The following is a 15,546-nucleotide window of genomic DNA, read 5'->3' on the forward strand; positions in this document are numbered from 1 at the left end:
AAGGAGTTCCACAGCTAACTGTGAAATGTCCTGTCTTTCTACATCCCAATGAAGCTTTAGGGTGTGTGTGTAGGTGGTTTGATTTGTGTTAAAGTAGCATCATGCAGGATAGCTTCTTTTAGTATGGTTACTATCTTTTTGATAGGGAGACTACAGCAGGGCAGAAAAGGGAAAACTCAAATTTGTGTCTTTATGTGTTTGTGTATGTACATTGTTTGTGTATCCTATGTTAGGCACTCCCACAGACTGTCACAGTGGAGGCATCTTATACAGTTAAACTGTCTCCCAGTACTTACCTTAGAATGCTATTTTTTTTTTTTTATAACTAAGTCCTTATTCTAAAGCAAACAACTACACATTTCTCCTCTGTTATGGCTCTTCTCTCTCCTTCACCGGTCTGTCTGCTTCTCTTCTGTCATCCACCAGCACTCTAGATTCCTTCTTCTAATTTCTCCCTTCTGTTGTCAGTGTTTTTTAAATAGGGATGGTTAAAAAATATTGGTAATCTAAATTTACAGAGCTTTCCAAAGTCTTAGTGATAAATCATACTTATTGAGACCCACATCGTGCCCGATATTTCTCTAAGAATAATCCTTATGCTGAAGGTGTTTACAGACTGGAGAGAAAATGGAACATATTTGAATCACAAAATCTGAGAATTGAAAGAACCTGAGAAGCTATGTGATCAGACTTCATACTCCATGGAGGTAATCTCTCTACAACATAGTAATAAACTGTGACTCAGCCCAGGTTCCTGGGCTTGCTAGGCTGGGGAAATGACTGCCATTGATCTAAGTAATGTATATTTCTCCAGAATAATGAGATAAAATTGGATTTCTCACACTTTTTCCTGTCGGCCCTACTTGTGCCAAATTGATTTTTCTTCCATATATAGAGCTCTTCAAATATTGGAAGTTTTCTAATAATATCAGGGGTATGTCCTAGATGATTTCTTCTCACTCTATATACTTTTCCCTAAGCAATCTTGTCTGTGTGTGGTTTTATAATTCTCAGTATCATGATGCCTCCCAAATGTTTACCTCCAGCTCACTTCTCTCTTGAGCATCAGGTGTGAGCATTCATTTACTTGCACTTTGTATCTCACGTGTCCCTCAGACTCTCTTGCCTTCATCATCTCCAAACCCATCTTCCTTCTCCTGGGTCCCCTGTCTTAGTAACACCCTCCCCTACCTTGGTGCTCAAACCTCAGAGTCATCTTTGATTTCTTATTCCCTGTCTCAGGATAGAAAGAGAGAGCCACTAAGAATTTTTTAACTTAAATGACAGAATAAAATGGATTTTTTTCAATAAAAATTTGTATGTAGTAGTATTTCAAATAGGTTAGGGGTTGATGGAATTAACATAAGGAAAGCAGAACAATAAAGCAGGTTTTCCAGGCAGTAATACAGAGGTGAATGGGTGAGTGTTTGAGAAAGAGATTTGAAAATAATAGCAGAAAGAGACAGATAACACTTTATATATTAAAAAAAAAAAAAGTCAGACCTTTCATATATGTATATAATACAGTGATTTAAATTAAATCTGACTGGGTCAAAAATGGTAGAAAATCATCTACTTGATATCTTATCATTAGTCACTTGTGTTTTCTTCTGTAAGGAACTGTCATTATTAGTCAAAACCTTAAAAATTTCCTTTCTATACTGTGCTGCTAATTCCCCCAGGAATGGGAGATGTAAAAAAGTGGGAGTAGTATTTTTGTTCTCATTTTCTGAGGATCTTTCCTAGGTTATTTCCTTCAGGGAGTGAGTGGGGAGAGTCCCAGGCTCATTTATGGGATAGAAGCTTCGGTGATACTAATATTTCACTTTGAAGATAATTTCATATGCAAATAATTCTCATGGGTAGGAAATCCTATCATGTATTTAAACTATAGCTTTCATGAGACTAAATAATTATTATGGACAAATAGTGCTGGTTAACTTTAGGTGGGGTAATAATGATGATCCCTAATAGATGCATTATATTTAGGTAAAGGAGTTCTCAAAGCATTATACGAGCAAACTAAGAGCTGAGAATATTTTACAAGCCAAGAATAACAGAGTGGAGTTTGGTTGTTAACTGGTGTTGACAAGACAGGTACAGACTGGATATTTTAATTGTTGCTTGGGCCTGCATTAGAAGTAGGATTAATTTCCAAGGAGCTAAAATGTAGCTGAGATGAGTTGGTAAAGACGTTTTCCCTTCCTCGAGGAGCTGGGATTTGGATTGTTTTAACATCACATGTCCCATTCCTTACAACCTGCAAGAACACTGTAGAATAAAAATAATGTAGCATCAGAGAAATCAAAGAGGTCAAACCTAATTGGCACTTCAGGATGCTACCTCATACTTTTAAAATAGGTTACTTTAGGGGCTCCTGGGTGGCTGAGTTGCTTAAGGGTCCGACTTTGGCTCAGGTCGTGATCTGATGTGATGAACCCATGGTGTGTGGGTTCTAGCCCACATCAGGCTCTATGCTGACAGCTTGGACTCTGGATCCTGCTTCAGATTCTGTATCTTCCTATCTCTCGGCCTCTCCCCTGCTCATGCTCTGTCTCTTGTAAAAATAAAAACACATAAAAATTTTTTAAATAAAATAAGTTATTTTAGTGTCGAACTCTAACATAACAAGAAAGGATCCAGAACTCAGTAATCTAACATTTTATTAAGAATATCCTGTGAACCTATCATAGGGCCAAGTGCTGTGTGAAATGTGACATTTGAGTGGTGCCACAAAAAACTTTCATGTGAATTATTTTGTTTGAACTTCATGAATATCTTACAAAGTAGTTAAAGCAAATATTAGAAAATCCCAATCACAAATGAGTAAAAGAAGTTCAAAGAGCCAAAATTCCAAAATCAGTAAGTCGTGGTATAAGGACTTCGACATGGATATTCTGTGCTTTTCCCTGTAGAACGTACTCTCTCTCAGGACAGGCTAAGATTAACTCTTAAGAAAAGAAGTTCAGGGGCGCCTGGGTGGCGCAGTCGGTTAAGCGTCCAACTTCAGCCAGGTCACGATCTCGCGGTCTGTGAGTTCGAGCCCCGCGTCAGGCTCTGGGCTGATGGCTCAGAGCCTGGAGCCTGTTTCCGATTCTGTGTCTCCCTCTCTCTCTGCCCCTCCCCCGTTCATGCTCTGTCTCTCTCTGTCCCAAAAATAAATAAACGTTGAAAAAAAAAAAATTTAAAAAAAAAAAAAAAAAAAAAGAAAAGAAGTTCAGGGGCCCTTGGGTGGCTCAGTCATTTAAACATCTGACTCTTGATTTTGGCTCAGGTCATGATCTCATAGTTCATGGGATCGAGACCTGCCCCTCCCCCTCTTTCACTCTATCTCTTTCTCTGTCTCTCAAAAATAAACTTAAAAAAAAAATCCAGAAATTTATATGTTAATTAGGCACAGAAAGTAGAGGAATAAGAAAAAAAGAACAAAGCCAAATATTATTAGGAAAGGAATAATTTTAATGCAGTGGTTGTGGTTTGGTTCCAAAACCTATGTTATTTCCTCTACAGCACTCTAATCAAATGTAGGGTCATAACATTCAGCCCTATTCACCTTAGTCACATCACTCATCATGTTCACCCATATCTGGTGTGTGCATGGTATTCTCCCCTGCCAGATTCTGAGATCGTTATGGAAGTGGTGGCTAAGTGACTTGTCTCAGGTCACACAGTTGAACATGACAGTTCAGGGACTTGAAGTAAAGCTGATAGAATACAAAACCCATAATCTTAACCACTATGCTGTGCTTTTTTATGCAAATCAGTAATCAAGTAAGTATGATTTGTTAATAAATGTTACAGAAAATAAAAGGTTGTGACTCTTCTCTTACTGATTGTTGCTTAAAACTAAATGACTCTTACTGGATTCTCTTTAATAATAGTTGAGTAAATAAATTCATCCATCTTCAATACTTAATGAGTAAATTAACTCATACACAGATAGATGAAATACATTTTGCATTCACCCTGTTGTATAGGTTATGCCCACTACTTGCCTTAAAAAGTTTATAAAGAGCATGTCTTCAAAAGGTGATATTCATTATTCATCTCAAGAAGTAATTGAGACTGAGCCAGTTTAGGAAGAAGGAAACAAAACAAAACTCCAGAATAGAATAAAATAAATGAAAACTAAGAAATTAGAGATAAATTTATTCAGCAGCCTATTTTAAAAACCTCATGTAGAGATTTAACCAAATGTGAGTTTTGTTTTGTTTTCATTTTTGTTGTTGTTTTCATATAATTAAGTGGTCCAGAAATAGGCAGCCCTAGGCTTTTACAGTGGTGTGAAATATCATTAGTGGTAGGAAAGTCATTCACATGGGATTTTTGTCCTCATTTTGTGCTCCCAGGCATCATGTACACATTCTAGGCAGGAAGAAAGGGGAAAAACAAAGGGCAAAAAGGAGGGAGACCAAATGTATCTGTCCTTTTCAAAACACTCAAATATCCCTAGAAGATTTCTACTGCTGATACGTTGGTCGGAACTGTGTATTCTTGGCACCTGTACTTACAAAGGAATTTAGAAAATTTAGTTGATTATGTGGCTTCAGGGAAGAAAATTAGAAGTTATCATTGAGGAAGATAGTGAGAATGGATATAATGGAAGCAAGCAGCATTATCTCCCATGGAAAGACATTAACAAAGTTGTCATTATTCATAGACAATAGGTTTATGTGATAAAAATCCAAAAGAATCTAGAGAGAAACTGTAATAACTAAAAATTCTAGATTAAAAAAAGATACTACATATGTATACACACACACACATATATACATATATATACATATACACACATATGTATTACATATATAAATATACACATACATGCATACATACATACATTTAATTTTTTTTGTACCAGTGACAATTTTAAAATATTTTTTAAAAATATCTACAGTAGCAACAAAATTTATTTTATACCAAGGAATAAATAGGTCTAAGAAAAGATGGAGAGTTTATGGAGAAACATGTAAAAAATTTAAAAACATATTTACCTAAATAAATGAAGAGCTATATCATGTCTATAAAGTTTCAATATTGACAGTAATTCGCTCCAAGATAATCTGTGGACTCAAAACAATGAGATGGTTTTGTAGAGCTGTGTTTTATACTATTTTCCACCAAAACTGATGATAAAATTCACAATAAATTATATGATGTTTTTCATTTTACAAATGTTACTGATCTTAATGCATTCAAATCTATCATTCTTTTCACTTATGGTTTGTGATTTCTATATTTTTAAATATATTGTTCACCACCCTGAGGCCATGAAGATAGCATTTACGTATCTTTTCAGAAGAATTTCTTTTTTTTTTTTGAGTCTGCACTGTGATTCATGGAAGTTGGCAAACAATTTCTAGATGATAAGATGAAAGTCTACAGAACGCATAGATGTAACCTAACTGCTAAATACCCCCTTGAGACCTTATGAGTAGAATAAAATGCAGATGTTTATAATGAGGTTCATCTTCTCATTCAGGCTGCCAGCATCAGTCTGTGTTAGAAACGCAGGAGAACACTGATATATGTTTGGGTGGTTGGAAGGAAACAGACTCAAAAAGATGTGCTTTGTGAGTTCTATGCCCCTCCAACTCTCCTTTGGAACTCTGTCTTTGCCCTAACGTATTTCTGACTTTACCAGTTCCCATTTTAATTTTTAACAAATACTCATTTTTCCTTGGTCTCCCCAAACAGAGCTTTTCTTATACTCCCTTAATGTTTCTCTAAGCCTCAAATTTTAGTCTTCTTCTTAAATAATTATTCTTTTCCTGAACATCTGAGAGATATAGATCTTCTTCAACTCTTGCCTTCTTGACTTCTTGTGACAGTTACAGAAACAACAGCTATAGACAGTAACCAAAAATTATTGAGAGGTTTCCAAGCTCCCCTTTGGGAAACACTGAGGGGCAGGAACTGGCTCCCATCAACTTTGATGAGAAAGGTTTTCTTCTTTTTTCCTGTCATATCCCCTAGCACCTATTCACTCAGAGTGCTTCCTCCACCTCAGGCATTTCACTGTGCAGCTTTCTGCCCCCACCTCTGGTCAAATGCTATAGTCCTGCTCTCCATTCCCTTTGTCAGGCCTCTTGGCTTCACCTGATAGGCAGTCTGCCTTGGTGAGTGGCGCTAGGTCAAATGGGCTTCTTTGTCGCTCCTCCTCCTTGAATGTTTGCATTTTAGGAAGAATTTTCATCAGTCATAATACAAATAACCTCAATGTGGATTGTGAAGATAGACTGTCTTCTTCAGAGGACTTTTGGAGAGGCTAAAGTGAGATCAGGTTATGTGATGAGTTTGTGGACAATAATAAAGCACCAGGTGGATCCAAGGAGTGATAGTCTTTTATTTCTGCCACTGGCAGGCAAATGAGAGGGGTGTTTACTCAGACTTCTTTTATGGCCCTGAAGGCACATCAGTTAGGTGCTGTCTCCTTGAAGCATAGGAAGCTGGGAACACAAGGTGCTGCTTGAGTTCCAAAAAAAAGGGCAGTGGTCAGAAAAGTAAAACCAAGAAGGAAGACAGAACACAAGATACATGTTTAGAGGCCTGATACAGAAATCTGGGTAGGATGTTTGAGATAATCAGCATGGTTTTATACTATGGATTTAAAAGAGGTCACCCAGGCAGCACGTTTAGGGAAAGCGGTGAACAGCCTCAGGCTGGAACCTTGGGAAATAATCCTAGGTGAGGATCAGGCCAGGGAAGAGTAGGCTGCAGAGGAGGTGGGAGAGAAGCAGCAGTGATGTCACCCCTAGTGTCATCTGTCATTTACTGGCATTTTCTATATGCCAGAACATACCATACTTAATCTTTTCACATGCATTTTTAACCCTATCATCACAACACTGCTCTGAGGTAGAGGTTATTATTATCTCCAGAACATAGGCAAAATATAGAGCAAAGGAAGTAATGTGTCTCATCCACGGAGGTGAGCACAGCCCTTTCAGAATTCCACTGCAGAGTAAGCTGTTGGCCCCACCTGTGTATGACTCCCTGTATCCTTGCCCATTACCATGTGACTTTGTAGTCCTTCCCGCAGAAGCAGAGTGTACCTCCCTACCTTTCAACTTTGGGCTGAGCTCTTTGAATTTTATGGTCAAAGGTATGTGGGCAAAAGTGAAAGTGTACCTGTTCCAGCCTAGGACTTAAGAGACACGCCATGCTTCTACTTGCTCTCTTGTGTTTCTGGCATCACTCCCAGCCTGCAAACTTCCTCAGCTTGCATCCTGGAATGATTGTGCAGGGAGTTTACCTGAATTGTGTCTGCAGCCAGCTGGACCAGCAGCTTGAGGTGTGTTCACCTAGCAAACCTAGTCTGGATCAGCAGACCCCCTATTGATTCTCAGACACATGACTAAATCCTATGAGATCAGCAGAGCCATCCCAGCTGATGAATGAGAAGCAAATGCTTACTATAACCCATCAAGGGTGATGGTTGTTCGTTACCCAGCATTATTGTGGGAAAAGCTAACTGATACGGAAATGGGACCAGGCAGTATGATTCTAGAATCCTATGCTCTTTTCTGACCTGAAAGATGGCAGGGGTATCAGAGGAGTGGAGTTTTAAGAAAGAAAGAGTAGCCGTCCTGGCGAAATGCTCCAAGATTAAATAAGATGGTTATAAAATGTATCATTTCAGAGTATTTTCTCTGCAAATAGGTTTAACTGCAGTGTGGTACCTCAGCCAAGCCACAGACCAGCAGCAGGCACAGCAGTTTCACACAAAAACAGTCAGGCGACAGATAAGCAGATGTCTTCAGAAAGTAAACTCCATTTAGACAACTGGCACATGGGATACTGTGGCTGCAAGTATCACTGTCATGGCCAAAGACCGTGCCTTTGGCTTGGCCATAGATTACAGCTCTAATGCTTAAACACCTGGCCAAGAAACCTCAGGGGAGACAGCTAAGTAGCACCAAATGTAGAAATCAGGCAAGAATTAATATGCTGTACCTTAATGCTGTTGCCCAAAAAAATCTACCTTTGTTAGAGGACCATCCCTGTTCATCACCTTAGAGAGCAAGGCATAATCAGGTCATTTGGGTCTTATTATTCTATTATTTTGTATTAGTCCATCATGTTATTAGAAATAGTAATATAAGGATAGTTTTGAATTTACTGTAATTTAAAAAAAGTTACTAAGTTTGTAATTAAGATATTGCCAAAATAGATACTTTCCTTTTTATCTAGAGGGAATGTATGCATATTTGATCTTAGCCAAAGGCTGTGAGGCCAGATCATAGTGGAAAAACAAACAGAAAATGTCAGGACACTGGGCTGGAGTGTTGGCCAGGTTACCAAAGAACACTGTGGCTTGACCTTAGTCACTAGATTACAGATCTCTCATAAAAGAGAATAAGGTAGGGGCACCTGGGTGGCGCAGTCGGTTAAGCGTCCGACTTCAGCCAGGTCACGATCTCGCGGTCCGTGAGTTCGAGCCCCGCATCGGGCTCTGGGCTGATGGCTCAGAGCCTGGAGCCTGTTTCCGATTCTGTGTCTCCCTCTCTCTCTGCCCCTTCCCCGTTCATGCTCTGTCTCTCTCTGTCCCAAAAATAAATAAACGTTGAAAAAAAAAAAAAAAAAAAAAAAAAAGAGAGAATAAGGTAGCCATAATAGTTGCTTCAAACTTGTGTTACTTATGCAACAGCTTCTCAACTTTGAAATTACCTAAAATTAGTAAATACAGCATTGAATTCTTTGGTTAATGAAACTTGCTAAAATGTTTTACTGGACGAATATATGAATTCTTTAAAGATCATGATGTAAGAATATTTACATTCCCTGACAAGATTATACTACAAGGAAGCTTCCAACTAAAAAGGGCCAAGAAAATTTTTAAAAATGAAGACTTTCATCAGAATTTGAGTTAAGGAACTGTGATAACCCCTTACCACAAAATTTGAGGAATCTTGGTTTGATATATTGGATTTACAACAGTATTAAAGACTGATTCACAAATCTTCTTCCCAAGGGAATGGAGCACCATTGCAGAGAGTAAGAAAAGGAAGCCCTGGAAATGGAAGCCCTGGAAGAATATTCCAGAAAGCCTTATGTTGGAGGACTTGGCTGAGTCCTGGAACACTCTGAAAAATCAGGTGTGGCTATTAAGAGGAGCCTCTGGTCACCATGGTTGAAGAACAGGCTGAATCTCGAGCAGGGCTTTGAGAGAAAGTGGCAGCTCTACCCAGCAGACCCCTTCAGAGTAGTATGGAGTTTTCAAAATCCAGCTTCCCGGCCTTAGGAACTGACTCCACCATGAGACAGCACTTTCAGAAATGAAGAGGAATCTCCTAACCTAAAGGGGGAAAAGCTAGAGGGAATGCTGTCATATTGAAAGATGAGGTTCATTTTACAGAGCTGCTGCAGGTAAAGAGCAACCAGAAACAGTTTTTGCTGGAGAGAGAGCAAGGCCATTGCTTCCCTGTGCCTGAACTTCCTGTCACTACAGCCAGTTAACCTTAACCTGCGAGGAACACTTTTAAAGCTAGAGGCATCCCTGGTATGAAATAGAATGCACCCCTTTGGCTAGACATCTACAGCTTCTTGAAGGAAATGCACAAGGACATAGCCACACTTTGTATCTGGAGTAGAGATTAGGCCAAATTGAGAGAGGTAGAAAGCTGGTCCATGGTGCAGTGGTACCAACAAAGAAAGAAAACCATACAGAGAAAAATTGCCCTCCTGAGACTCTACACTCCATCCCCACTGACTGTCTCTTCTGGCTACTGACACCCAAGTTTTGAAATAGTTACATGATTTGTTTCCCCTTAATTGTCATTCAGGATTGCAGATTAACTTCTAAAAGGGATATATAGAAGTTAAGAAAAAAAAAAAAAGAACAGGAAGAAACCCAAGGAGAATTGGCATAGATTCTTTTGGTGTACCTACCTAATAGCCCAGACAGGCTGGTCCTCATTTAAGAATGGGTAACCAGAATAATTAATAAACACCACCATTGTGATTTGAAGAGCTTCTACAACTTGCAAGGACATGAATATGGCCTGGAAGGACCAGGTAAAGAGTATATGTCTAAAGATTTACTCCAGGAAACAGAAGTAATTGTTTACGTAGAAAATGCTTTGATTTTTTCCAAAAATATTAAAGAAAATATGGTACTGTGAAAAGAAAAAATGATAAAAAAGTGGGGGGGGGGGCTTGAAACAAGGAGATGGCTGATAGAGCTAAGGTAAAGTTTAAAAATTTTTTTTTTTAACATTTATTCATTTTTTCAGAGAGAGTGAGAAGGGGAGGGTCAGAGAGAGAGGGAGACACAGAATCCGAAGCAGGCTCCAGGCTCTGAACTGACAGCACAGAGCTCAACGTGGGGCTCGAACTCATGGACCGTGAGGTCATGACCTGAGCCAAAGTCACATGCTCAACTGACTGAGCTACCCAAGCCCCCTGACCAAAGGTAAAGTTTTAAAGAGTAAAGCCACTGCAGAATTAAAATACTGTCAAAAACCACAGTCTATTTGCATAAAATTGAGTTGTTAATAAATACTGTGTGGAAAACCATCACGTTATAGAGGAAAGAACATAAAGAAATGAGAGTATCAGAGAGAATATGATAGAGATAGAGAACAGACAAAATACAAGATTAAAATAATTTTTCTAAAAAAGATATTAGAATAAATGGCATGCAAATAATTCTTAAAACTATAGTAGAATCCCACCTCCCAATCTGAAGACAGAATTGTGTTGAAAGGACAGTCCATCATGTCAAAGGGAAAATTAAATAGAGATATCTCGTAAAGAACATCAGATACATCCGATGCCCCAAATAATGCAAACAATAGATGCATATTTAGAGTTTGAGAAGAAAAGATTAAGATCTGAAAATCTTATATCCAGTCAAGTTGCACTTCATTTATGTAGCAGCAGAAGGACTTTTCTCTACTCGCAAAGACTCTAAAAGATACTTCCAAAATGCAGCCTCAAAGATGAATAAAATTGAAAACTATAGTTGATGAAGAACTAGTGGTGAGCAAAGAAACTACACACTTTACCTTAAAAAATATAGTTACAGAGGCACCTGGGTGACTCATTCATTTAGGCATCTGACTCTTGATTTTGGCTCAAGTCATGATCTCACGGTTTGTGAGATTGAGCCACACAAGGGGCTCTGCGCTGACAGCACGGAGCCTACTTGGATTCTCTCTTCCCCTCTCTCAGCGCCCCCTCCTGTTAATTCTCCCTTGCTCTCTTAAAATAAATAAACTTAAAAAAAAATTTTTTTTAATATACAGAAGGGCCTGGGTGGCTCAGTCAGTTAAGCATCCAACTCTTGATTTTGGCTCAGGTCATGATCCCAGGGTCATGGGATTGAGCTCCGAATCATGCTCCACACTGAGTGTGGAGCCTGCTTAAGATATTCTGTTTCTGTCTCTCTCTCTCTCTTTTTCTGTCTTTCTCCCCTTCTGCCCCTCCCCCACTCAGGCACCTGCTCGCTGGCTCACTAGCTCTGTAAAAAAAAAGAAAAGAAAGCACTCACATCCTTTTTTTTTTTTTTTTTTTTTTTTTTTGTAAACAGGATTAAAATGTAAAACTTAGAACGGTGTAACAATAATGGATTGGAACAAACTAGAGTTTATAAAAGTCAAAACTGGGAGGTGAGTATGTGAGGTAGAGACCTGCCTTTAATAGACAGCATTTCATTCCTGCCATTGATAACTTCACTCGTTCAGATGAGTAGATTATGGAAATTTTATTTTTCTTTTGTACCTGTGTTTGCTTTCTTTGGTGAGGGTAATAAAATGATTAGTTTTTGAGTTAGTCTTCTAGAATGTGGTTTGTTCTAGACCAGCAGTAAAATTTCAGCCATGAAACTTGAAATCAGCTTCTTGAAAAACATGAATAAAGCATAAAGTATGATTACTCTAAAAAGATGAGCTTTGTTTATCAGTACCATTAATTTGCAAGGCATGAAAAACTCAAATATTGTTGAATTTTTCTAATTATTCATGCAACTTACTGGAAGAAGATTAATGTTAGTTTAGGTAATATAGGAGATAAGAAGAAAAGGGTGAACATGGGATTATGGAAGATACAAATTATGTGTATGCCCTTAATAGAAACTAGTCTTTAATCTTACTCAAGGATGTTTTTCAGAATGTCATATGAAAGTTTCCCATTTTGCTTGGCTAGTGATAGAATTTAGAGAAGGTCACTGTAAAATAGGAGGGATAAGCTGTTGGAATTTCAGGCTTTTTGTCTTTGGACTGCAACGTGTCTGGTTCAGGCAACAGGCACAGGATAGGAAGACACAGCAATTCAGGAAGTGATGTAAACCCCAAACCAGGTGACACTCCTCCATACCTTCCCAAGCACAATTATGCCTGAAACTAAGATTTAATAATTAGCCTTACCATATATGTCCTGGAGCATCTGTTCCATAAAATGGCCGATCCTATTGCTTTAGGTATTGACCTTGAGAGACAAACTTTTGCTAACAAGCAACTAGCCAGAGATCAGAAGCAAGAAATATTCACTCTGAGTGACGGGAGAGGAATAACCAGAGAACACTAAATGTGACACTGTGTTCTACCCAAGGACAGTGCTAAAAGAAGAGAAATGAATTGGGAGGGAAACTGTGACTGTGGAGAATCATTTTCAAAATCATAATAGACCTGGATCATTGCAGGAAAATGAAACACGGAGAAGTTAACTTCCCCAAAGGACCCAATAAATGGTAGCGCTGGGATTTGAATCCAAGTCTGATTCCAAAGCCTGGCACTTAGCACTATAATCTGCTTCTTGGATTTACTAAAAAAGGCAATTTTTAAAAAAGTCAAGACAGAAATAATTCCCATGCTGTGCTATATGTAGATACGTATATGTATACAGAGTTTACATTTGACTTAAATGTCCTTCCACCTGCAAATCATATGATTTGGACCTGCTTTGAAATTTCAAAACTGGATGTTTGACATATTTAGTGTTTATTCAGTTATCAAAACTATGTATTCATCATCAAATAAGGTATAGATTCAGCACTCAGTTCTATCAATGCAGACAGCCAAAATGGTCACTTTTGCCCCAAATTGCAAGGAAATTTCTGAGTTCTGTTTTAAGCAACTTTATTGTCTACTACATTAATAAAATAACTAAATAACCATGAACTTGCTACTGCATTTTTGTGATGCGCAGACTGCTGGATGTAATCCCCAATTTGCCTCAAAGTGTCTGCCTGGGAGGCACCAAGGATGTGAGCAGCAAGTCACATCCCTTTTACTTCCATATGTGTACATCTCTATTCATATTCACTGTCTTCTCTCTTCTTGGCTATAGTGATATCTTCCTAATTATTCTTCCTGTAATCACTCTTGCAGTTTCTGTAATTCATTCTCAATATCATAGAAAGATAGTTTTTATAAAGGAAAACTTGATTGTATGATCTTCATGTTGATGTATGTTAAAATACTTAAGAAAAAAAAAACTCTTTAGCCCCCTCCTCATTGCCTGGCTAACACTTGTTTTCAGATCTCAGTTTTCCTACGGGATACCTTTCCTATACTCCAGCAGGTAAATTTCTGCCACACGTGCCCATAGCAGGCTGCCTTCTACATTGATGACTATTATTACAGTGATTATTCCTTGCTCACTGCTTGTCTTCCTCACTTGACTGTATACTCCAACAAGGCAAGGGACTCTTTGGTCTTGTTCACTGTTCTGTTTTCGTGCTTATGACCATGCTTGGTGCTCAATAAATATTTGCTGATTTGATTGATTGAATTATAGCCATATTTGCAGTTTATGCTAATTTGAGAATAGGCAGATTAATGTAATCTATTATATTCATTGAAAGATCAAAGGGGTCTTATTTTTTAAGAAGAATCATCAACATTTATGGTGGGCTAATAAGACATCAGGTAAAATCACCCTTGATTGTTTGAAAAAAGACACCCTTGATACAAATCAGGTGTGTGAATAAATCCCCACTGAGGAGCTGTTGAAATCCCAAGTTAACTGCACCGTTTTATTCAGGGGATCAGCACACTTTGAGCAATTTCAGGAAAAACTTACCTGTGCCAATCATTGAATTAAAAGAACTGTTTCCAGAGTGTTAAGGCTCTGCATGCTCTCTGACTCCTGCCAGGAATTGATCTTTCTAACAGAACTATTTGTTCTGAAGAGAAGCATGGATTCTCTGATAGGTGCTTAGACCAGATTGTGGAAGACAAAACAAACAATCATCCAGGTCATGGCCCCTACTTTTTCCATTTGTACTGTTGACACACTAGTGTTTCAACTACACGTTTGGTGAATTTATAAATTTATTTGACAAATACCATGCCACAATTTCCTTAGAAAACATGTTGCATTGTGAATAAGACATACATGTCTTACTTTTTCCTTGATGTGGGTTAGGAACTGGGAAGAAGCATGGAATGGAATTAACTATATCCTATCTAACTTGCCATGGTAGTGAAGAGAAACACTGATGCAGAGGATGTAACACCATGGAGAGTTTGCCCATCAATTTCGGGGTGGCCCCTTAACCTCTCTAACCCTTTGGTATGTGGCCCTAGTCCTTGCCCACTGGCCGGTTCGTGTAGTAGAGTGATGAGTGTCACCTGACCTTGTCACAAAGCCCAGAGCCGTTTCTTCCCTCCAGTTGCAGGCTGGGTGTGGGTTCTGGCCAGTCATCCCTTAGTTCAAAACAAATACCTACTGAATAGTTTTTATGTGCTAACTACTCTCACAGGTTGTATGTTGATATGATACCCCAAACAATCCTAAATTTTCTAAGTTAGTTATATCTCAGAAACAGGCCCAAGTGGTAAGTCTGAGACCACAGACTGTTTTAGAGAGAGCCAGGATTGGCACCCAAGCCTTGGGCTCTGTCAAACCGTGACTGCCCTGGATGGTAGGATAGTCTACCCTGGGTGTGGACCTCTGCTGTCTGACTCTCACAGATTCCTACAGCAGGTGGCATTCTTAGGGGTTGGCTCAGAGCATGGAGAGGATTTATCACAGAGGAGAGGATCAGGGAGCGGGAACCAGGGCACAAGGGACGACTTTTATGTGTCTCTTCCTGAAGAAGGGACTAGAACCACCCCTTTCCTCTGGCTCTCCTGGCTTTCCCTGTCTCCTGCTCTGACTGCAGATTCCTCCTCAAGCATGGCTCAGCGAATTCCTTTCCCTTTCATCAGGTCACCGAAAACAATCTAAAGGTAGCAGGTGGGTGTCTCTCCAATACAGCAGGGCCCAAGCTCCGACTTAGAACAAGTATGAAAAGGAAAAAATGGCTTTCTTCTCCATAACAGGATTTCTCTCCTATAACTGGACTCGCCCCAAATTCTGAGAGTCACGGATATAGGGCTTACGAACAGGAATTGAGAGGATTGATCATCAAAATTTCTATGAACTTATTGGCCAGCACGAGGTGTCATTTGTCTTTGTGTTTCCTGTCAAGCAACATGAAAACTATTGAAAAGTTTTAAACTACATCAGTAAATAAATACTTATGTATGTTCAAGTCGTAGAATTTTATGCCAGAGCTATTGTATGGACAGATGTATGAGGAAGAGGACAGAGAACAGA

The 15,546-nt window shown here is 38.9% G+C and overlaps 1 long non-coding RNA gene across 1 annotated transcript; it reads left to right on the forward strand.

Moving 5' to 3' along the window:
- The first annotated feature begins 603 nt into the window (after window positions 1-603).
- Window positions 604-9,886, forward strand: LOC123602108. Its single transcript, XR_006714377.1, has 2 exons — window positions 604-707; window positions 8,758-9,886. It is a non-coding gene; the product is annotated as an uncharacterized LOC123602108 (long non-coding RNA).
- Window positions 9,887-15,546: the final 5,660 nt, after the last annotated feature.

Source organism: Leopardus geoffroyi, chromosome A1 (assembly GCF_018350155.1).
Source record: "Leopardus geoffroyi isolate Oge1 chromosome A1, O.geoffroyi_Oge1_pat1.0, whole genome shotgun sequence".
In the NCBI taxonomy this organism is placed as follows: Eukaryota; Metazoa; Chordata; class Mammalia; order Carnivora; family Felidae; genus Leopardus; species Leopardus geoffroyi.